Genomic DNA, 24,013 nt, shown 5'->3' on the forward strand with positions numbered 1-24,013 from the left:
TTAACAAGCTTTTCCTTTGTTTTGACCTGGTGACCTAGTTTTTGACCACAGATGACCGGGTAACATTCTGACCAAGTTTCTTTAAGACTGGGCCAAAATTGGGTCCTCTAGAGTGTTAACAGTAAAATTGTTGACGACGGACGACTTACTTCGTGCTCAGGTGAGCTAAAATAGCAAAAAGGTCCGAAAGTTATCTCAGAACACGTTCATTAAGTTTACAGCCTTCAAAGAGATACAAACATGAAGGTGATACAAAGGAAATTATGGATTATGTCCACGCATTTTGCAGCAGAGAAGTTCGAAGAGCAGACTGAAAATTTTCCTAAAATAAAAGAGGATAAAAGTCCTCATAGATAAAAGTGTTTGAAAACAAAAACGACAACTTTGGAAATCATTAAAAGGGAAAATGTCGAATGACAAATTTCAGCACGAGTTTCGAACTTATTTTGTTGACTGCTCTACAGTCATTTTACAAATGTCAAGTGTCAACCTGAATAAAATATTGTATTTTGTACACAGTTGTAATCACAAAATCAGTCCAACCTTGTGTTTGGAAGTCAGACATTGTTGCTACTGGACCATTGCGTCCATTCTTAATAAGATACCAGTAAGAATTTACGTACATGTATCTCTATACAATGTTTATTTTATTTTGTTGGGTTTTACGTCGCACCGACACGATTATAGGCCATATGGCGACTTTCCAGCTTTGATGGTAGAGGAAGACCGCAGGTGCCCCTCTATGCATTATTTCATCACGAGCGGGTACCTGGGTAGAACCACCGACCTTCCGTAAGCCAGTTGGATGGTTTCCTCATATGAAAAATTCAATGCCCCGAGTGAGGCTTGAACCACATCGATGAGGGGCAAGTGATCTGAAGCGACCTTAACCACTCGGCCACGGAGGCCCCCTTGTACAAAGTTTAAATGATATGATAATTAGGCTGATAATGAAAACAGAAACTTATAGAGAAGTTCAGGTTTGTTTTGACAAAGAAAAATACATCAAGAGTGCCACTGTGGCCCTCAGTCGCTCAACTGATCTAGATTATTTAACATTGAATATAGTTGTGACGCACTGAACCATGAATGGTAACAACTGTGTTTATCATTAGAAATATAAAACATGTCAAGTACCTTCATTTGAATGAAAATGCGATAGGACCTTACAAGTATGTTATTGACCTTCGCCGAGCAGCTCACGGGGAAAAAGAAAATTAAAGCTTTTTTTCTAGCTGTAGTGTCCGATCAAAAGGGCCAAATGCCCACATTTGAAGAAACATAATTAGTGGCTTTACACAAATGCTACAGACCAATTCTGATAAAGATTTATCAAGAGGTTCATGAGCAGATATGTTAAATTTGTTTCCTATTTTAGCTCAGGCGGACCTTAAAAGGGGCCAAGGACCTCCGTTTGATGTAATATGGGAGAAGACCTGAAAATGATGCTACAAACTAAGTTTGATAAAGATCCAACAAGCGGTTTAGGCAAGATTTGTTTTCTATTTTAGCTCCAGCAGCCCCAGTGAAAGTGCATCAAAACTTTAACCTGAAATTCAAAGGAAAAGGGGGGATATGTCAGGATACGACTTATATGACCCAGGGAAGTGCCTACGCATTTAGTATCTTGAACAATGAAATGGGTCCAACCGCTAAGGTGACTATGTCTTAGACTAGTTGACAAACGATGTAGAATGTCCTTTGTTAAAACGTATAGCTGGTAAGACCAAATATCTCGTTAATAATTTTTTCCGCTTGCTACCTTGCCTAAATGATTCGTGTACCAATGATTCGTAAATGATTTCAGTTATGAGCTAGATAATTTCAGAGATCAGGCAAAAATCACTCAATTTTTCAACTATCAACCTTTGACTCAAAATCAGCTCAAACTCCTATAGGCTGGAAATACTATACTTGACTGGTCTTTGTGTCGAAGGTCCCGTCAGACAATGTCTTTGAACAAAACGTACGAGTCCTATCGCATAGATGCTCAGCCTTTGTCCTCTAACTTAAAGCTGTAACTCCATGAACTCAGTATATTTATCCTGACTCCTGGATGCTCAGCGCCTGTATGCTATCATATGTAGCATTCAACTACCATAATGGTATAACCCCGATGCCTTGGCTGTACTTCGCCAACAACGCCGAACCTCGTCTATAAACTGGAACTCTCCTACTATCTCAGTAGATTACCAAAAAACGCTGGGCCTCTATCTCTGTTTTTCGATGCTAAACCTATATTTGCTATCGTCAATAGCATTCAACTACCCTTAATTAAGGCAAAACTCCAAACTCCTATGCGCTGGCCCTTTAGCGCAAAACCTTGTTGAACTTTAGTCTATGAACTTCAAACGTTTTCTTTTTAAAAATTTATCCGCTCTTACAGTGTAGTTGTAAAAACTTCCTTATCAAGGTTCTGGGATAAATTATTAGTTGAATCCTCGATATGTATTCTTCGATCGCTGGATACCGAATGATCTCTCTTGTGTGTGTATGTAAGTTTATTTATAGTCGCCACCGGTTACCCATATGGGCGACTCCTTCAGAAGACTGTTAGTAATGTTAATAGGAGGATAGTGCAAGATACAGAAGGCGCTCCAATTCCAGAAGTTTCCCTGGTTCTTTAACGTGCCAGGTGTAAAGCACCCATACACGGGACTCTTATCCCAATGTTAGTAATTTTTAGTTGGAGGAGTGGGGGCTCGAACTCACGACCCCTGGTTTTGTAGTCAGTGTTACCACTGGAACACTGCGGCCGCTCTAATGATCTCTCTGTCATCCATCTACCTATTTATACTTTAACAGACGTAAGCTTTGATTGGTGCTATTTATAAAACTTGTATCTGACTGGTCCAAATTTATACATAGTATTTTACAACGAGTACTTGCTCTAACAAATATCTGGTTCCCTTTAACTATTGTATATGACATTTTGTGTGATGCTGGGATCCAGCTATCAACAAAATGAACCCAAATAAGCCAAAAATGACCCAAATCCTATTATTATCAGCAATTCAACAATAATTATAGCAATGATAGCATGAAAAGGGAGTCAAGCTCTATCTGTGCTTATTTGTAACGTTATCAATATATCAAACATACAAATTATTCTGTCAGGATAATTCATGAAATAATGGGTAGAGAGTTATGACCCTTATGATGTGGGTGATGATGGGGATAACTATTTTAAGTTTAAAGCAAATCCATCCAGTAATTACAGAGATAAGGGAAAAAAAGAGAAAGTGTAAAAAACTTTAACCAAGGTGGGGATACGGAAAGACGCCAACACCGACGCCGACGCCGGAGTGAGTAGGATAGCTCTCCATATACTTGCATAGTCGAGCTAAAAATGCCAACGATGAATCATGACTGCCGACGATGAATAATGACAAAGATTGTCGACGACGACGAAGAATGCCGAAAAACTAGAATGTCGGTAAAGAGTGCCGACGCGGAATTTCAACTACAAATGATACCGACGAAGAAGAATGCCGATGTGGATGAAATATGCTGACGATGAATAATGACAAAGAATTTCGACTACGACAAAAACAAAAGGGCCCTAAAGGTCTTGTATCGCTCACCTGAAGAAAGTAGGTCAGTAGGTCATATTCATGGTCACTGAAGTCAGTTTTAAGATCGGTGGGAAAAACTGTATATGTCATCCAAATTTTAAAGCTGTATCTTAAAAAACAAAACAGGAGGTCAGTAGGTCACATTCCACATGACCCAGATTCAACTTGACCTAATGATCATCAAAGTTAACATTCTGACCTTATTTCATGAAGAGACAGTCATAAATGTTGCCTCTAGAGTGTTAACAAGCTTTTCTTTTGAGTTGACCTGATGACCTAGTTATTAACCCCACCTAATCCAGATTTAAACTTGACCTAATGATTATCAAGGTTAACATTCTGATCAAGTTTCATTAAGATTTGATCATAAATGTGGCCTCTGGAGTGTTAACTAGCTTTTCCTTTGATTTGAACTGGTGACCTAGTTTTTGATTTCACCTAACCCAGATTTAAACCTGACCTAAAGTTCACAAAGATTAACATTTGGACTAAGTTTCATTATGGTATGGTTATAAATGTGGCCTCTAGAGTGTTAACAAGCCATACCTTTAATTTAACCTGGTGACCTAGTTTCTGACTCCACCTAACCCAGATTTGAACTTTACCTAAAGATCATCAAGATTAACATCCTCACCATGTTTCATAAAGATACAGTCATAAATGTGGCCTCTAGACTGTTAACAAGCTTTTCCTTCGATTTAATCTGGTGACCTAGTTTTTAAACCAACCTAACCCAGATTCAAACTTGACCTAAAGATCATCAAGGTTAACATTCTGACAAAGTTTCATGAAGATACAGTATAAATGTGGCTGCTAGAGTGTTAACAAGCTTTTCCTTTGATTTGACCTGGTGATTTAGTTTTTAACCCCAAATGACTCAATATCAAACTCGTCCTAGATTTTATTGATGGTACAAATCTGACCAAGTTTCATATAGATTGGGCAATAAATTGTGACCTCTAGAATGTTAACAGTCAAATTGTTGACGACGGACGACAGACGGACGGACGACGACGGACACAGGGCGATCACAAAAGTTCACCTTTGAGCACTTCGTGCTCAGATGAGCTGAAAACAAGGAAATAGGTCAGAAGGTCACTGCAATTCAATTTTAAGATCAGTCTGCAAAACTGTACATGTCATCCAAATTCCAAGGCTGTATCTTAAAAAACAAGAAAGTAGGTCAGTAGGTCACATTCACGGTCACTGGAAGTCAGTTTTAAGATCGGTGGGCTAAACTGCACATGTCATTCAAATTCCAAGGCTGTATTTAAAAAAACAAGAAAGTAGGTCAATGAAATTCAGTTTCAAAAGTAGGTCAGTAGGTCACATTCACGGTCACTAAAAGTCAGTTTTAAGATCGGTGTGCTTAACTGTGCATGTCAGATTCAAACTTGACCTAAAGATCATCGAAGTTAACATTCTGACGAAGTTTCATGAAGATGCAGTCATAAATGTGGCCTCTAGAGTGTTTACAAGCTTTTCATTTGATTTGACCTAGAAACCTAGTTTTTAACTCCACCTGACCCATTTTTAAGCTTGACCAAAAGATCAACAATATTAACATTCTGACCATGTTGCATTAAGATATGGTCATAAATGTGGCCTCTAGTTTTTGACCCCACCTGTCCTAGATTCAAACTTGGATTAAATATCAAGATTAACATTCTAAGGTTCATTAAGATATGGTCTTAAATGTGGCCTCTAGAGTGCTAACAAGATTTTCTTTTGATTTGACCTGGTGGCCTAGTTTTAGATTCCATATGACCCAGTTTCGAACTTGACCTAAAGATCATCAAAACAAACATTCTTACCAAGTTTCAGGGAGATATAGTCATAAATGTGGCCTCTAGAGTGCTAACAAGCTTTTCCTTTGATCTGACCTGGTGACCTAGTTTTAGATTCCATATGACCCAGATTCGAACTTGACCTAACGATCATCAAAACAAACATTCTGACCAAGTTTCAGGAAGATACAGTCATAAATGTGGTCTCTAGAGTGTTAACAAGCTTTTCCTTTGATTTGACCTTGTGACCTTGTTTTTGAATCCATATGACCTAGATTTAAACTTTACCTTAAGATCATCAAGATTAACATTTTGACCAAGTTTCATAGAGATATTGTCATAAATGTGGCTTCTAGAGTGTTAACAAGCTTTTCGTCTGATTTGACATAGTGACCTAGTTTTTGACCCCACCTGACCCAGATTTCAATTTATTTTAAAGATCATCAAGATTAACATTCTGACCAAGTTTAATTAAGATATGGTAATAAATGCGGCCTCTAGAGTGTTAGCTAGCTTTTCCTTTGATTTGACCTGGTGACCTAGTTTCTGATCTCATTTGATCTAGATTAGAATTTAATCTAAAAATCATCAAGATTAACATTTTGTCAAAGGTTCATTAAGATACGGTCTTAAATGTGGCCTCTAGAATGTTAACTAGCTTTTCCTTTGATTTGATCTGGTGACCTACTTTTAGACCCCACATGACCCAGATTCAAACTTGACCTAAAGATCATCAAAACAAACAGTCTGACTAAGTTTCAGGAAGATAAAGTAATGAATATGGCTTCTAGAGTGTTAACAAGCTTTTACTTTGATTTGACCTGGTGACCTAAGTTTTGACCCCAGATGACCAAATATCGAACTCGTCCAAGATTTTATTGAGGGTAACATTCTGTCTAGGTTTTATATAGATTGGTCCAAAATTGTGACCTCTAGAGTGTTAAATGTCAAATTGTTGATGACGGACGGACGGACGACGAAGGACGACGGACACAGGTCGATCACAAAAGCTCACCTTGAGCACTTTGTGCTCAGGTGAGCTAAAAAGCTGACGACGTAGAATGCCGATGAAAAACGTAAACGACGATGAAGCCAATGAAGGAGAATGCCAACGACGGCAAATAAGAGCTGTCACAGGAGACAGCGCGCTCGACAATTTCGATGCTGGATAGTGAAACTGGGCACATTTTTGGAAGCCGGAGCTGTCACTAGAGAGTTTAATGACACCAATAAGAATGAAGGTATTGGACAATAGCTTGAGTCTGTGTTAAAAATATTAAGTAATAAGAGAGATAAAGAACATTAAATAAGTACAATTTTAAGCAAAAAGGGGGATAATTCATGAAATATTGGTGCAAGAGTGATATTTTTGCCTTGTGTCATATGATGTGGGTGATGATGTGGAATAACGACTGTAAGTTTGAATCAAATCCATTTAGTAATAACTGAGATACAGTGAAAATGCATCAAAATTAACCTGAAAATCTAAGTAAAAGGGGCATAATTCATGAAATATTGGTACCAGAGTTATGGACCTTGTGACATATGATGTGAGTGATGATGTTGAATAACTATTTTAAGTTTAAATCAAATCCATTTAGTAATAATTGAGATAAAGTGAAAGTGCATGAAAACTTTAACCTGAAATTCTAAGTAAAAGGTGGGTGGGAGGGGGGCATAATTCATGAAATATTGGTACCAGTGTTATGGACCTTGTGTCATATTATGTGGGTGATAAAGTGGAACAACTGTTTTAAGTTTGAAGCAAATCCATTTAGTATTTACTGAGATAGAGTGAAAGTGCATGAAAACTTTAACCTGAAATTCTAAGTAAAAAGGGGGGATATTTTCATAAAATATTCGTGTGACAGTTATAGCCCTTGTGCCATATGATGTGGGTGATGATGAGGAATAACTATTTTAAGTTTGAAACAAATCCATCAAGTAATTACAGAGATAAAGTGAAAGTGCATCAAAACTTTAACCAAAGTGCGACCGCGGAAGGACGCCTACGCCGGGTCGAGTAGAACAGCTCTCCATACTTCGTATAGTCGAGCTAAAAATGATAATGAAGAATGACTCCCGTATCAATCTTGTGTTGTCAAAGCAGTGCGTGTTCATGAATTTTAACAATGCTCTATATTTAGACCAAAATTATTTAATCCATGACGTATAAAATATATTGATCTCTTTACCATTAAAAGCGTATTATTAATAGCAATGACATAAATTACAACATTTGTAATACCGGTATAACTTTTAAAAAATCAGAAAGTTTCCGTAAGCAAACATCGTGCAAACATCTTCAAATCAATAAAGATCATCTAGATCTGCTTCAGTAATCTTTCTTCCCCAAAACGAAACCGAAATAAAAAGAAACATAAAATAAACTATAGCTACGGGGTTTTCCACCTAAACGAAAACAGACAAAAGTTGGATTTCTGGATAATGCTCGAAAATGGTCGCTTTTTCCTAATGTAACGATTACTGAATGCATAAAGGGAAGTAATTCCATTAATATGCAAATTTGTAAACCTGTCAATTGTCATTGAGCTAGCTGTTCACCGACGGGATTTGTGTGTGTCTGTCCGTGTGGATGCCATTACATGGTGCTAAAACGTTACACTAAAGGTTCACGGATATTTACGTTTGCTCATGCAGAAATATATTCTAAAATAAATTCTTTTTGCTTTCAGCTACCATAAATGCTAGTAGATTTTTTGTTGATAAAACGTACTAGAGTACACTATAGTCATTGTTACAAGTATCTATAAAACATTTTATCTATTACTTTGGCATGGGTAATAATGCTTGTGTATAAATTTATCAAATATTCAAGGCCCTTGAATGGTTTGTCGTCTAATTTATCACTGTTCAAAGTTCAAATGCGCAGGAATTGTACCACGGTAAATTAGAGATAAACCACAAGAAGGCATTGATCATTTCCATTCTTACATGCTCACTGAAATATTTTTATAGAAATTATGCTGGACTTCATTTATCCGAGTAGTAATGAACTGTCGCGTGGCTATTTGACGTCAAACTTGACGTCATAATGCTCCTTTACAAGTCTGCGCGTCAACGTTTTTTTTATCGTAAAGTTAACACATCTTTAAATCCGTCTCCTTTTTAACAGGTTATCAGATCGAGCCATGTAATAGAATTAAACATATAGAGGCGCAGACGTCGTCTTTGGAGAAAGAAATAGGTACATGTAATTTATAAACAGGGAATTATGAGCAATGTTTGTCGTTTATCAAAGCAAATAAAAAAGGCCAACGAACGTGTGGAGAAACGTGATTTTTTCAGATTTTTTCAACCCTTTTAGCAGCTTTACCTTCTTCTAATTTAACTGGCAATCAAATCGAGCCATGATAGAATAAAACATATAGAAGCGCAGACGTCATCTTTAAATTGGAGAATGAAATAGGTATAGAGCTCTACAAGTAATTTATAAACAGGGAATTCTAAATGTTTTGACGTTTATCATAGCAAAGCAACGAACTTGGGAAGAAACGTGGTTTTCAGAATTTTCAACCCTTTTAGCAGCTTTACCTCTTTTTAAAAAAAAACAACTGGCAATCAAATCAAGCAATGTTAGAACAAAACATATAGAGGCGCAGACGTCGTCTTTAGAGAAAGAAATGGGTACATGTAGAGTGGGTTCGGGGTTATTCGGCCGTTTAATTAATTCAATACCGTATGAGGAACATTCTAGTTCTGATTTCTTATTCTAGTGACTCTAAATATAAATCAGACTGTCCCGCACATTTCATAGGTTAATTGCGGTAAAACATTGTACAAATTGATAACCAGTCAATGTAATTACTGTCTAGTGTCGTCGGCCCATGTCGGCCGTTTTCGATGCTGGTCTGCCACACAGTCGGGTTTCACCGCGGCCGTGACAAAGTTTTTAAAATGACAATGCTGTTTTGATAAAAAAAATCGTAATAATTCTTTAATGAATTAAATTAAGCACTCAAATTTCATTTGAAACATATCTACGTCATAAATTCGCAGGAACAAACATGTAGAACATGTCACATGCCGTAAATCCTTTAAAAATTAATGCCGAATCAATTTCAGAATTTAAGAATGTAGACAAAGTAACAGAAGTAGCATGGTCAGTATCCTTAATCATTAAGGATAATGACCATGCTCTATGTGAAACTTCTGTTACTTTGTCTACATTCCTAAAATCTTAAAAATCTAATCAACAATAGTCACACACAAATAATGTTACGTGTTCGTCATTCAATTTCAAACATGCAACACATGCCCAGTAAGTCCTGGAACACCGGATTGTTGGGTTAAACGTACGTCACACTGACAGAATGGCGACTTGCCTGCTTTTGATGGTGGAAAAAGGCCCCGGGCAACTGGGTGAAGGGCAAGTGGTTCTGTGTCAGCGACCTCAACCACTCGGCCACGGAGGCCCTTTTTGACACTGGCTATTACTTAAATGCCGACTCGTATATAAAAGACAGAAAAATATTGAAATATTGTTTTTATAGAATTAGAATTGTCCCAAAGATTAATGCGATAGGCCCAGACCCCGCAATGCCCACAAACGTATTATTAGGCTAAAGCTCATTTGTGTACATTTACAGATCAAAACACGCCAAGTGGAAATTATAATATGTTCTTTTCATATCTGGACAAAAATGTAGATCTATATTAGTCATAAGAAAAAAATGCAGCAGTTTTGGGTTCGAAACAAGATCGCCAAGATAACAAACAACACTGCTCTTGAAACAACACTGCTCTTCGATTAGTATGGGAATCCAGTCTGAAACTTTCTAACTATTTTTACTACCTGCACATTGACAAGCTGATAATCGACGAATGAATGATAAACTCGATGGATGCCAATTAACACTAATTAGAGCAAATGTAGTGGAATCTTTAATGCGTGATTTCTTCTGATTAAAACAATTAGAATATCTATTTATATTTCATTATATAACATTTTATTAAAGATATCATTATAATATTTAAAGTCATTAGATCTAGATCTTTGTACTTTTTCACTTAAATGATTTTTTTTTTGTGCAAGTGTCCGAGTTGACAAGAATTGTAAAAATTTCGTCAGCCTTCCTCGGCCTCTCTAAAAATAGATTTGTTTGACCTTGAAATTTTAATAAATTACACATGTAAAATGTTAAATATAGATAAGTTACTGCTGCTAAAATTAAATCTGTCGCTAAAATACTGAAAACCTACTGAATATCATTGATTATCAAACTTTTAAAAAATGCGGACTGAAAACTTCCGTATTTGCTAAAATTGACTTAACAACGGCATAAAGAAAGGGTGTTTCTGCGCAATGGCTGGTTACTGTCGACGGCCGGCCAGACCCTCACCCGCTCTACATGTAATTTATAAACAGGGAATTCTTAGTAGTGTTTGTCGTTTATCAAAGTAAATAAAAAGGCCAACGAACATGTGCAGAAACGTGATGTTTTCAGATTTTTCAACCCTTTAAGAAACTTAATAAATGCATGTTTTCGTTTTGCGTTCGTTTTAATTTCAGTTTCTGTTTTGGCGTACATATATAAACCCTCGTTGACTTGTTGTATTCTACTTTTAATGAGGTTACCCATCGGTATCGTTTCTGTTTTTAGTGTAAATGTGAAATTACTTTTAAGAACCCACCTCTGTCTAGTGACATGCTCTCAAACCCCCACCACGCCCTGACACAAACTTCATGAATATTATTTTGATGATACAGTTATAATACAGCTATATCTTAAGATGAAAGGTGGACAATATAAGGTCCATCCTGGGTTATAAACAATATAACACTGTAGAAACTAAGTATGGTCTAAAATTTATCTTGATGCGAGTATATACAAGTAGTATAATATGCATACTGTTACCTTAACGAAAAAAAAACCGCCTAAGATGTCATGGTGAAAACAAAGTAAATACTTCACGGTGTATATGCATATCGGAACCCTCTCTGTGGAAAATGAGAAAACGGATCCATCTCTGTTCGCGCACAGGACACTTTTTGTGGTAAACAATGAACTCCAACGTAAGTGAGCTCGGAAAAGTTTTCGGCCTGAACACATTTTGTGCATAAATAACATATGAACCACGGAAATACGTAGCTATATACAACTGCTTTTTTATCGTTACATTTGTTTTATCAGTTGACACAAGTCCAAACGAAGATGGAATGTAGACGGAGGGTACTGCCTTGGATGAACATCTTGCGATGATTAAGAAACTTAAACACGACTTTTCTTGAATATAGCAAATATCTAGTTTCGATTTTGATTTAAACATATTTTATTCCTTCCTTTTTATGACAACATATACAATGTACATATACAGAAAATATACAAAACATTCTAAGAAAGGTAAAAGGGTTGGACCACAAGTTCATACAACATTAATAGTTCGGTCCGTCCCCGAAGGTATATTTAAAGGAAAATTTTATATTATTGATTGTATTGTATTCTTATGAAAAATGACAAAATGTAATTGGAAGAGAACGAAGTTAAGCGAAATGAATATCAACAATGTTGGAAAAGAAGTAGAATGACTTAACTGTAGAAATTAAGGGAAAGCGAGATGGATGGAAATATAAGGAGAGGGAGAGTCCAGAGTCTTGGGTCGTAACTTTGTGTCAGGTACAACTACGTTAAGTTTATATAATACTGCAGCAATCAGGTACCTTAACGAAAACGATTTGTATGTTTGATATATTTTTGTACTTCTAAAAAATATTAGTGAATTTCTTCTTCAGTATAATTTTCATCTCCAAACAAAAGAGTACACGTATTCATTGGATGAAAAATACGTGTGGCGTTAAAAAGCTGTATTCTTTGTAAAGCATAATGTCAACATTTAAAGAGAAAATGTTCAGCATCTTCAATATCGTGACCACAATCACATGCAGCATTGTCTCTCAAATGATTTCTATATAAATCAGCATTTAAATAACTGCATTTGTTACGCATTTGGGCACGGAAAACAGTTTTTGGGAAAAAGTCTGGAAGGTTTGTTCTTGAGTCATCAACTGTAGATATAGATACAAAGTAATCATTTAAACAATTCGCTTTTTCGGTATCTGACGTATACATTTAACGGTGGTATAATTTCACAGTTTTTGTTGCCTTTTACTGGTTGTTTAACTGTTTTCCAGTAGGGTTATTATACATGCTATCACTTAATGTAGATTCTAGGTCATTATGGTATTTTTGTTTAGCATGTGTTTTAAGATTGTTTACTTTATTCCGAAGTTGCTTATAAACGTTCCAGTCATTAATTTTACCTGATTTTATAGCTATAGATTTTTGACGGTCTCTTTTACAGGAAGTACGACGAATGAATGAATCATACCATGGTCTATCCTTTGGCCTTATCGTTACATAGTTGGACGGAATACAGAGTTTTGCTAGTTCCATAAATTTAATATTAAAATTTTCGGAAGCCTCATCGATTGTGTTTAAATCAAGAAATGACCAATCAGTTGCAATAATCAAGCCGTTGAGTTAATCGAAGTCTGCGCAATTAAAATACAACACTAGTCTTTTATAAGGAACAGATGGGGGTAACTTAAACTTCATGTAAATAAAAGTGCCAAAATTGTCACTTATATGCCTCGGGGTATGAAAAATACCGGAATGTAAAAGTAAATCCGCATCAGAGATAGCAATAGGGTCGATTAATGTTGATGAATTAGCTGAAACCCTTGTTGGTTCCGAAATAACGTTATGCATATTGTTTAAAAAGAGGATGTCTCGAAATTTATGATTACTTGTGTTAAGCTGGTCTCCATTAATGTTCTCTACTAACAGAATTTTACCACATTTTTGAAAAGCATTTTCAAGACAAATATTTAGCCTGTCTCAAAATTCAACACCTGTACCTTAGATGTGAAGTCGTTGACCCAATCTTACTTGCAAATACACTTTATGTGGTTATTTTCATTATGTGTCCTTAAAAAACGCCCTACTTTCGATTTCGTTAATGCACAGGATCCCTCTCAGTCGGTGCAATTTTGCCTCACAGGATCCCTCTTGACTCTCTGCACCCTGTACGGAAACCCTCTTCGACAAAATTTTCTATCGGCACCAGTATCCTCAGCTTCCAAGTTAGAATTTTGCGATGGTATTTTTTTTCTAAGGGAAATAAATCATGGTGTTTTTACTTCCCTTAATATGCTTTTAAATTGAAAATATATCAGTAATTTCACATAATATGCATATTTAAACTTTACTACCTTAGTGGTACTCAAGTAACTTTTAAACTAGAATTTGTATAATTTGATTTGATACAAAGAGGGCCATACGTGCTTAGCTAGTCTGAGGCCCATACGGAAGATTGCTTCGGCAAGTATGCTGCCTCGTTAAAGTCTTTATTATTATTATTATTATTATTATTATTAAAAGGGGGCATTCAGCGACACATCTGTAACATATCCCCGTCCGCCCGGGCACACAAGTCTGTACCGGAAACATCGATATTTGTCAGTACACTGACGCCTGACTTTCATATCGGATGTGTGTCGTAATTGAATGTGTGTCGCGGCATTAATTCCTTTATTTAGTTCAGTATTGTCAATCTTATTCAGACTATTGAACAAATTTATAGTAGTTACATTACTTAGTATGCGTATGTAAGAAAAATGTTATCATCTTTGCATCGGTAAATATGCACTCGTTCTTTAGCGGAAGAATATTGTGCTCCTAAAGTCATGCAATCTATTTCCGCTGCAAAACTCGTGCATAGCTAATAACCTATAATTATTGTGGTGCTTTTAAATACGAAGACCATCTCATAACTCTAACACTGAAGTTAAATTGAGAGGGCGCCGGTGCCGATAGAAAATTAATTGTGTCCGAGAGGGCTACCGTGCCGTGTGCAGAGAGTCATGAGGGATCCTTGAGGCAAAATTGAGCCGACTGAGAGGGATCCCGTGCATTAACGAAATCGAACGTAGAGCGTTTTTAAGGAAATATGATGATTTCTGTATTTAAAAATATGATGGGATAATTGGATTCACATCTAAGGTATTAGATACTTGCTATATTCAAAGAGAGTCGTATTTAAGTTTCATAAACGTCGCACGGTGTTCATCCGAGCAAGTACCTCCGGCTACATTCCATCTTCGTTTCGACTTGTGTCAACTGATAACACAAATGTAACGATAAAAAGGCAATGGCATATAGCCACGTCTTTCCGTGGTTCATACGTTTTTATGCACAAACCTGTGTTCAGGACGAAACGTTTGATTTTCTGAGCTCCCTGACGTTGGAGTTCATTGTTTACCACAAAGAGTGTTCTGTGAGCGAACAGAGAGGGATCCCTTTTCTCATCTACCACAGAGAGGGATCCGATATGCATATACACCGTGTATTTAGACCAATTTTTTTTAATCCATGACGTATTTATATTGATTTCTTTACCATTAAAAGTATTATTGATAGCAATGACATAAATTACAACATTTGTAATTCCGGTATAACTTTTTAAACAAGAGGGCCATGATGGCCCTATATCGCTCACCTGAGTACCATTGCTCTTAATGATAAGATCAAGTTTTGACATAGATCACATAGGCATACACATTAAATATCATCAGGATAAATATTTTCTGGTAACAGTCCTTTTTGATCCATGGGTCACTAGTCAGGGCCAATCTCTAAACCAAGTTTGAGGGTCCTAGGCTCAAATAATGCATTTTTGTACTAGCATGACTATTCCTTACCCTGGAAGACATACATAACATTTATAACAAATCTCATTAGATGCTGTTGAGGTATATTCATTAACATAAAATAAAGGGAGGTAATTTGTCATAAATTCAATCAAAAGTTATCTACCCTGATTGTCCGAGTCCATCTGATGGCATAAATGAAATTTCAAATCAGTATCTTCATTGGTTACAGAGATACACCCATTTTAATTTAAAACAAAGGGAGGTAATTTGACATAAAATCCGTGCATAGTTATCTGCCCTGATTGTCTCAGACCAACTAATGACAATAATGAAATTTCAAATGAGTCCTATAAATACTTACTGAGATAAATCCATTTTTTATTAAAATCAGGGGAGGTAATCATACATATGTAATGCATGTAGAAGAGTACAAACCTTTACAACAATATATTAGAAAAGTATTCATATTGATAAACGTTCAATCAAGAGTTATCTTACATGACTATTTCTTACCATGGAAGACATAAATAACGTTTCAAACCAATCTCATTAGAAGCTGCCAAGGTATATTCATTTACATAAAAATAAAGGAAGGTAATATGTCATAAATTCAGTTTTCGAAAGGAACCAAGATATTATACCAATACAAGTTGTGTGCAAGTTTGATTAAAGTTGATTGCATAATAGGGCCATGATGGCCCTATATCGCTCACCTGAGTACCATTGCTCTTAATGATAAGATCAAGTTTTGACAAAAATCACATAGGCATACACGTTAAACATCATCAGGATACATATTTTCTTGTAACAGTCCTTTTTGACCTATGGATCACATACTAGTCAGTGCCAATCAGCAATCACCATACCAAGTTTGAGGGTCCTAGGCTCAAATAATGCATTTTTGTACTAGCATGACTATTCCTTACCCTGGAAGACTTAAATCACATTTAAAACCAATCTCATTAGATGCTGCTGAGGTATATTCAATTACATAAAATAAAGGGAGGTAATTTGTCATAAATTAAGTCAAAAGTTATCTACCTTGATTATCCGAGTCCATCTGATGGCATAAATGACATTTCAAATCAGTATCTTCATTGGTTACTGAGATACACCCATTTTAATTTGAAACAAAGGGAGGTAATTTGACATAAAATCTGTCCATAGTTATCTACCCTGATTGTCTCAGTCCAACTAATGACAATAATGAAATATCAAATGAGTTCTATAAATACTTACTGAGATAAATCCACTTTTAATAAAATCAGGGGAGGTAAACATGCATTGGTATATGCATGTAGAAGATACAGAGTACAAGCCTTTACAACAAAATGTTAGAAAAGTATTCATATCAATAAACGTTCAATCAAGAGTTATCTAACATGACTATTTCTTACCATGGAAGACATAAATAACGTTTCAAACCAATCTCATTAGAAGCTGCTAGGTATATTCATTTATATAAAAGATAAAGGGAGGTAATTTGTCATAAATTAAGTCAATATGTATATTCACTGATTGTCCAAGTCAATCTGATGGTATAAATGAAATTTCAGATCAGAATCTTCATTAGTTACGGAGGTATACCCATTCTGATTTGAAATAAGGAAGGTAATTTGACATAAAATCAGTCCATAGTCATCTACCCTGATTGTTTCAGTCCACCTAATTACAATAATGAAATTTCAAATGAGTCCTATAAGTACTTACTGATATGAATCCATTTTGATTAAAATCAGGGGAGGTAATCAGATATAAAATAACTGCGGAACCTATGATTGGTTCTGAAGATTCATCATGGAATCCAAGATTTATTGTTGTTGAAGATATTTTGCAAGTTTGTATCAGATCAAACCATAAATGAAGTCTCTTTATGTCCGCAAAAGTCAAAATAGCAAATTTTGGACTTTTAAGGGGCCATAACTCTGGAACCTATGACGGGATCTGGCCAGTTTTCGAAAGGAACCGAGATATTATGCCAATACAAGTTGTGTGTAAGTTTGATTAAAGTTTATTGCAAAATGTTGTATCTATCGTGTTCACAAGCCAAAAATAGCAAATTGCGGCCCTTTAAGGGGCCATAACTCTGGAACCCATGATGGGATCTGGTCATTTTTCGAAAGGAACCGAGATATTATGCCCATACAAGTTGTGTGCAAGTTTGATTAAAATCAAATACAAAATGTGGTCTTTATCGTGTTCACAAGGAAATTGTGGACGGACGGACGGACGGACGACGGACGATCACAAAAGCTTACCCTGTCACTACGTGACAGGAGAGCTAAAAATCGGAAAGTTTCCGTAAGCAAACATCGTGCATATCTTCAAATCAATAAAGATCATCTAGATCTACTTCAGTAGTTTTTCTTCTCCAAAACGAAACCGAAATAGAAAGAAACATAAAATAAAGTATAGCTACGGGGTTTTCCACATATACGAAAACAGACACAAGCTGGATTTCTGGAAAATGCTTGAAAAAGTCGCTTTTTTCCTAAAGGTTCACGGATATTAACGTTTGCTCTTGCAGAAATATATTCTAAAATAAATTCTTTTCGCTTTCAGCTACCATAAATGCTAGTAGATTTTTTTTTTCAAAATGAACCAACTTGATAAAACGTACAAGAGTATACTAGTCATTGTTGCCACCGCATCATTTAAGCCATAACAGGTAAGTTTCTATCTGTAAAACATTTTATCTCTGACTTTGGCATGTGAATTTGTCAAATATGCAAGGCCCTCGAGTGGTGTGTCGTCTAATTTATCACTGTTCAAAGTTCAGATGCGCAGGAATTGTACCACGGTAAATTAGAGATAAACCACAAGAAGGCATTGATCATTTCCATTCTTACATGCTTACTGAAATATTTTTATAAAAATTATGCTGGACTTCATTTATTTGAGAAGTAATGAACTGTCGTGTGGCTATTTGACGTCAAGCTTGACGTCATAATGCTCATTTACAAGTCTGCGCGTCAACGTTTTTTTATCGTAAAGCTAACACAGCTTTAGATCTGTCTCCTTTTTAACAGGCTATCAGATCGAGCCATGTTAGAACAAAACATATAGAGGCGCAGACGTGGTCTTCAAATGGAGAAAGAAATGGGTACATGTAATTTATAAACAGGGAATTCTGAGTAATGTTTGTCGTTTATCAAAGCAAATAAAAACTGCCAACGAACGTGTGGAGAAACGTGATGTTTCCAGATTTTTCAACCCTTTTAACAGCTTTACCTTCTTCTACTGGCAATCAATTCGAGCCATGATAGAAGTAAACATATAGAAGCGCAGACGTCATCTTTGGAGAAAGAAATAGGTAGAGCTCCACATGTAATTTATAAACAGGGAATTCTAAATGTTTGACGTTTATCATAGCAAAGCAACGAACTTGGGAAGAAACGTGATGTTTTCAGATTTTTCAACCCTTTTAGCAACTTCACCTCTTTTTAAAAACAACAACTTGCAATCAAATCGAGATGTGTTAGAACAAAACCTATAGAGGCGCAGACGTCGTCTTTGGAGAAAGAAATGGGTACATATAATTTATAAACAGGGATTCTGAATAAAAAAGGCCAACGAACGTGTGGAGAAACGTGATGTTTTCAGATTGTTTCAACCCTTTTAGAAACTTAATAAATGCATGTTTTCGTTTTGCTTTCGTTTTAATTTCAGTTTCTGTTTTGGCGTACATATATAAACCCTCGTTGACTTGTTGTATTCTACTTTTAATGCGGTTACCCATCGGTATCGTTTCTGTTTTTAGTGTAAATGTGAAATTGCTTTTAAGAACCCACCTCTGTCTAGTGACCTGCTCTCAAACCCCCACCACGCCCATACCTATATCTTAAGATGAAAGGTGGACAATATAAGGTCCTTCCTGGGTTATAAACAATATAACACTGTAAAAACAAAGTGTGGTCTAAACTTGACTATATACATCCAAGTTCTATAATATGCGTACTGTTACCTTAACGGAAAAAAACGCACAAGATGTCATGGTGAAAACAAAGTAAATACTTGTATTTTCCGATGCAAATCATGTATAAACAAAATAGGATACCTGTAGTCTATGTTTGTCTTTAAATCTTATTCCTATGTGAGCCTTCGACTCATCTAAAGTAACAATTTCTACAGAACTGAAATAGTAACTATAAAGAGGAAAAAGAAATATTGATGATTTTTGAAAATTATATTTACCTCTACAATGAAAATTTACATACCTGAAAATGACGTCTTCGAACTATCACCATGAAATGAAAAATCAACTGCGCAGCAATGACGTGTTTGTACGGTTTTGTTTCTCTTTCTCTAAATAGAACCAAGGCCACACAAATTTAAAATCCAGATTTTGTATTTCAATTGGATATCTCTGTAGAAATTTAGATACCTCTGTAAGGTTTACACTAGCATTTTATTTAATGATATGTGTACTCTAATGCATCGGGCCTTTTGAATAAAACAAGTCTAACATGGTGGTTTTAAAAAATGTACTTCACGAAACGGGAAACAAGTTTTCCATTCAGAAAGTAGTGAAACCCCCATAGGTTTCCCGTACTGTTTAACACCATGTAAGTGACGTCTCATGGTTTTTATTTACGTTATATTCAAAAATAGATCTAACATTAATTTATCGCAGTAGGGCATGGAGATAAAATAGTATGGAACGCCGGGACTGTCTGATGTGATCAACTGTAGTTTTATTATGTTAACATACAGTATTGGTTTGTTTAAAGCTGTGTTTTCTTGTTAGTTTGCTGTACTATCTTGTCTACTGACCATATTATCTTGTCAAACGGACATGCCATTATGATTACATACAATATTAATTTGTTTAAAGCTGTGTTTTCTTGTTAGTTTGCTGTACTATCTTGTCTACTGACCATATTATCTTGTCAAACGGACATGCCACTATGATTACATACAATATTAATTTGTTTAAGGCTGTGTTATTTTGTCTGTTTGCTATACTGTCTTGTCTAGTTGTGTTTTGTCCATTTGCTATACTGTCTTGTCTACTGACCATGTTATCTTGTCAAACAGACATGCTTGTTTACATACAGTATTAACTTGTTAAAAGGCTGTGTTATTTTGTCTGTTTGCTGTACAGTCTTGTCTACTCATCATAATAACTTGTCAAAAGGACATGCCATTATGTTTACAGAAGTGTTAACTTGTTTAAAGCTGTGTTATTTTGTCCGTTTGCTATTCTGTCTTGTCTACCAACCATATTATCTTGTCAATTTGACGTACCATTATGTTAAGGCCTAAACAATATTTGTTTCCGGTAACATGCTCAGAAAAATTAGGGTAGGGATACCAGAAACAAACATTTTTTTACGCCTAACATACAGCAATTACTTGGACCATACCATATTAACTTGTTCAACGCAATGTTGTTGTTGTTGTTGTTGTTAACATAATGGCATGTCCTTTTGACAAGATAACATGGTCAGTAGACAAGGCAGTATAGAAAACGGACAAAATAACATAGCTTTTAACAAGTTAACACTTATGTAAACATAATGACATGTCGTTTTGACAAGATAACATGGTCAGTAGACAAGTCAGTATAGCAAACGGACAAAATAACATAGCTTTAAACAAGTTAACACTTATGTAAACATAATGGCATGCCCTTTTGACTTGATAATATGGTCAGTAGACAAGACGGTGTAGCAAACGGACAAAATAACACAGCTTTAAACAAGTTAACACTTATGTAAACATAATGGCATGTCCTTTTGACAAGAAAACATGGTCAGTAGACAAGATAGTATAGCAAACGGACAAAATAACACAGTTTTTAACAAGTTAACACTGCCGTAAACATAATGGCTTGTCCTTTTGACAAAATAAAACATGGTCAGGAGACAAGACAGTAAAGAAAATGGACAAAATAACACAGATTTTAACAAGTTAACACTGCTGTAAACATAATGGCATGTCCTTTTGACAAGATAACATGGTCAGTAGACAAGACAGTATAGAAAACGGACAAAATAACACAACTTTTAACAAGTAAATACTGCTGTAGACATAATGGCTTGTCCTCTTGACAAGATAACATGGTCAGTAGACAGGACAGTATAGAAAACGGAAAAAATAACACAGCTTTAAACAAGTTAATACTGTAAGTTAAAATAATGGCATGTCCGTTTGAGAAGATACTATGATCAGTAGACAAGACAGTATAGCAAACAGACAAAATAACACAGCTTTAAACAAGTTAATACTGTAAGTTAACATAATGGCATGTCTGTGTGACAAGATACTATGATCAGTAGACAAGACAGTATAGCAAACGGACAAAATAAAACAGCTTTCAACAAGGTAATACTGTAAGTTAACATAATGGCATGTCTGTTTGACAAGATAATATGGACAGTAGACAAGACAGTACAGCAAACGGACAAAATAGCACAGCTTTTAACAAGTTAATACTTATGTAAGCATAATGACATGTCCGTTTGACAAGATAACATGGTCAGTAGACAAGACAGTATAGAAAACGGACAAAATAACACAGCTTTTAACAAGTTAATACTGCATGTAAACATAATGACATGTCCGTTGGACAAGATACTATGGTTAGTAGACAAGACAGTATAGCAAACGGGCAAAATAGCACAGCTTTTAACAAGTTAACACTTATGTAAACATAATGACATGTCCTTTTGACAAAATAACATGGTCAGTAGACAAGACAGTATAGCAAACGGACAAAATAACACAGCTTTAAACAAGTTAACACTTATGTTAACATAATGGCATGTCTTTTTTACTTGATAGCATGGTCAGTAGACAAGACGGTATAGCAAACGGATATAATAACACAGCTTTAAACAAGTTAACACTTATGTAAACATAATGACATGTTCTTTGACAAGATACTATGATCAGTAGACAAGACAGTATAGAAAACGGACAAAATAACACAGCTTTTAACAAGTTAATACTGCATGCAAACTGATGACATGTCCGTTGGACAAGATATTATGGTCAGTAGACAAGACAGTATAGCAAACGGGCAAAATAGCACAGCTTTTAACAAGTTAACACTTATGTAAACATAATGACATGTCCTTTTGACAAGATAACATGGTCAGTAGACAAGACGGTATAGCAAACGGACAAAATAACACAGCTTTAATCAAGTTAACACTTATGTAAACATAATGGCATGTCCTTTTGACTTGATAGCATGGTCAGTAGACAAGACGGTATAGCAAACGGACATAATAACACAGCTTTAAACAAGTTAACACTTATGTAAACCTAATGGCATGTTCTTTTGACAGGATAACATGGCCAGTAGACAAGACAGTATAGCAAACGGACACAATAACACAGTTTTTATCAAGTTAACACTCCTGTAAACATAATGGCATGTCGTTTTGACAAGATAACATAGTCAGTAGACAATACAGTATAGAAAACGGACAAAATAAGACAACTTTTAACAAATTAACACTGCTGTAAACATAATGGCATGTCCTTTTGACAAGATAACATGGTCAGTAGACAAGACAGTATAGAAAACGGACAAAATAACACAGCTTTTAACAAGTTAACACTTATGTAAACATAATGACATGTCGTTTTGACAAGATAACATGGTCAGTAGACAAGTCAGTATAGCAAACGGACAAAATAACATAGCTTTAAACAAGTTAACACTTATGTAAACATAATGGCATGCCCTTTTGACTTGATAACATGGTCAGTAGACAAGACGGTATAGTAAACGGACAAAATGACACAGCTTTAAACAAGTTAACACTTATGTAAACATAATGGCATGTCCTTTTGACAAGAAAACATGGTCAGTAGACAAGATAGTATAGCAAACGGACAAAATAACACAGCTTTTAACAAGTTAACATTGCCGTAAACATAATGGCATGTCCTTTTGACAAGATAACATGGTCAGTAGACAAGACAGTAAAGAAAACGGACAAAATAACACAGCTTTTAACAAGTTAACACTGCTGTAAACATAATGGCATGTCCTTTTGACAAGATAATATGGTCAGTAGACAAGAGAGTATAGAAAGCGGACAAAATAACACAACTTTTAACAAGTAAATACTGCTGTAAACATAATGGCTTGTCCTCTTGACAAGATAACATGGTCAGTAGACAAGACAGTATAGAAAACGGAAAAAATAACACAGCTTTAACAAGTTAATACTGTAAGTTAAAATAATGGCATGTCCTTTTGAGAAGATACTATGATCGGTAGACAAGACAGTATAGCAAACAGACAAAATAACACAGCTTTAAACAAGTTAATACTGTAAGTTAACATAATGGCATGTCTGTGTGACAAGATACTATGATCAGTAGACAAGACAGTATAGCAAACGGACAAAATAACACAGCTTTCAACAAGGTAATACTGTAAGTTAACATAATGGCATGTCTGTTTGACAAGATAATATGGACAGTAGACAAGACATTTCAGCAAACGGACAAAATAACACAGCTTTTAACAAGTTAATACTTATGTAATCATAATGACATGTCCGTTTGACAAGATAACATGGTCAATAGACAAGACAGTATGGCAAACGGACAAAATAACACAACTTTTAACAAGTTAATACTTATGTAAACATAATGCCATGTTCTTTGCAAGATACTATGGTCAGTAGACAAGACAGTATAGAAAACGGACAAAATAACACAGCTTTTAACAAGTTAATACTGCATGTAAACATAATGACATGTCCGTTGGACAAGATACTATGGTCAGTAGACAAGACAGTATAGCAAACGGACAAAATAGCACAGCTTTTAACAAGTTAACACTTATGTAAACATAATGACATGTCCTTTTGACAAGATAACATGGTCAGTAGACAAGACAGTATAGCAAACAAACATAATAACACAGCTTTAAACACGTTAACCCTTATGTTAACATAATGGCATGTCCTTTTGACTTGATAGCATGGTCAGTAGACGAGACGGTATAGCAA

The 24,013-nt window shown here is 35.5% G+C and overlaps 1 protein-coding gene across 4 annotated transcripts in view; it reads right to left on the reverse strand.

Moving 5' to 3' along the window:
* LOC123548301 (E3 ubiquitin-protein ligase ariadne-1-like) overlaps nucleotides 1–19,503 on the reverse strand; it is a 366,173-nt gene extending 346,670 nt beyond the window's left edge. For 2 of the 4 annotated variants that reach the window (XR_008371494.1, XM_045335453.2), the window contains exon 1: nucleotides 19,253–19,502. The gene's annotated coding sequence lies outside the window, so the exon portion shown is untranslated. Of the gene's footprint in view, nucleotides 1–19,252 lie in introns of all 4 variants that reach the window. The other 2 variants (XM_045335454.2, XM_045335450.2) reach the window with 1 other exon arrangement.
* Between the last annotated feature and the right edge of the window lie 4,510 nt (nucleotides 19,504–24,013).

This window comes from Mercenaria mercenaria, chromosome 6 (assembly GCF_021730395.1).
Source record: "Mercenaria mercenaria strain notata chromosome 6, MADL_Memer_1, whole genome shotgun sequence".
Classification (NCBI taxonomy): domain Eukaryota; kingdom Metazoa; phylum Mollusca; class Bivalvia; order Venerida; family Veneridae; genus Mercenaria; species Mercenaria mercenaria.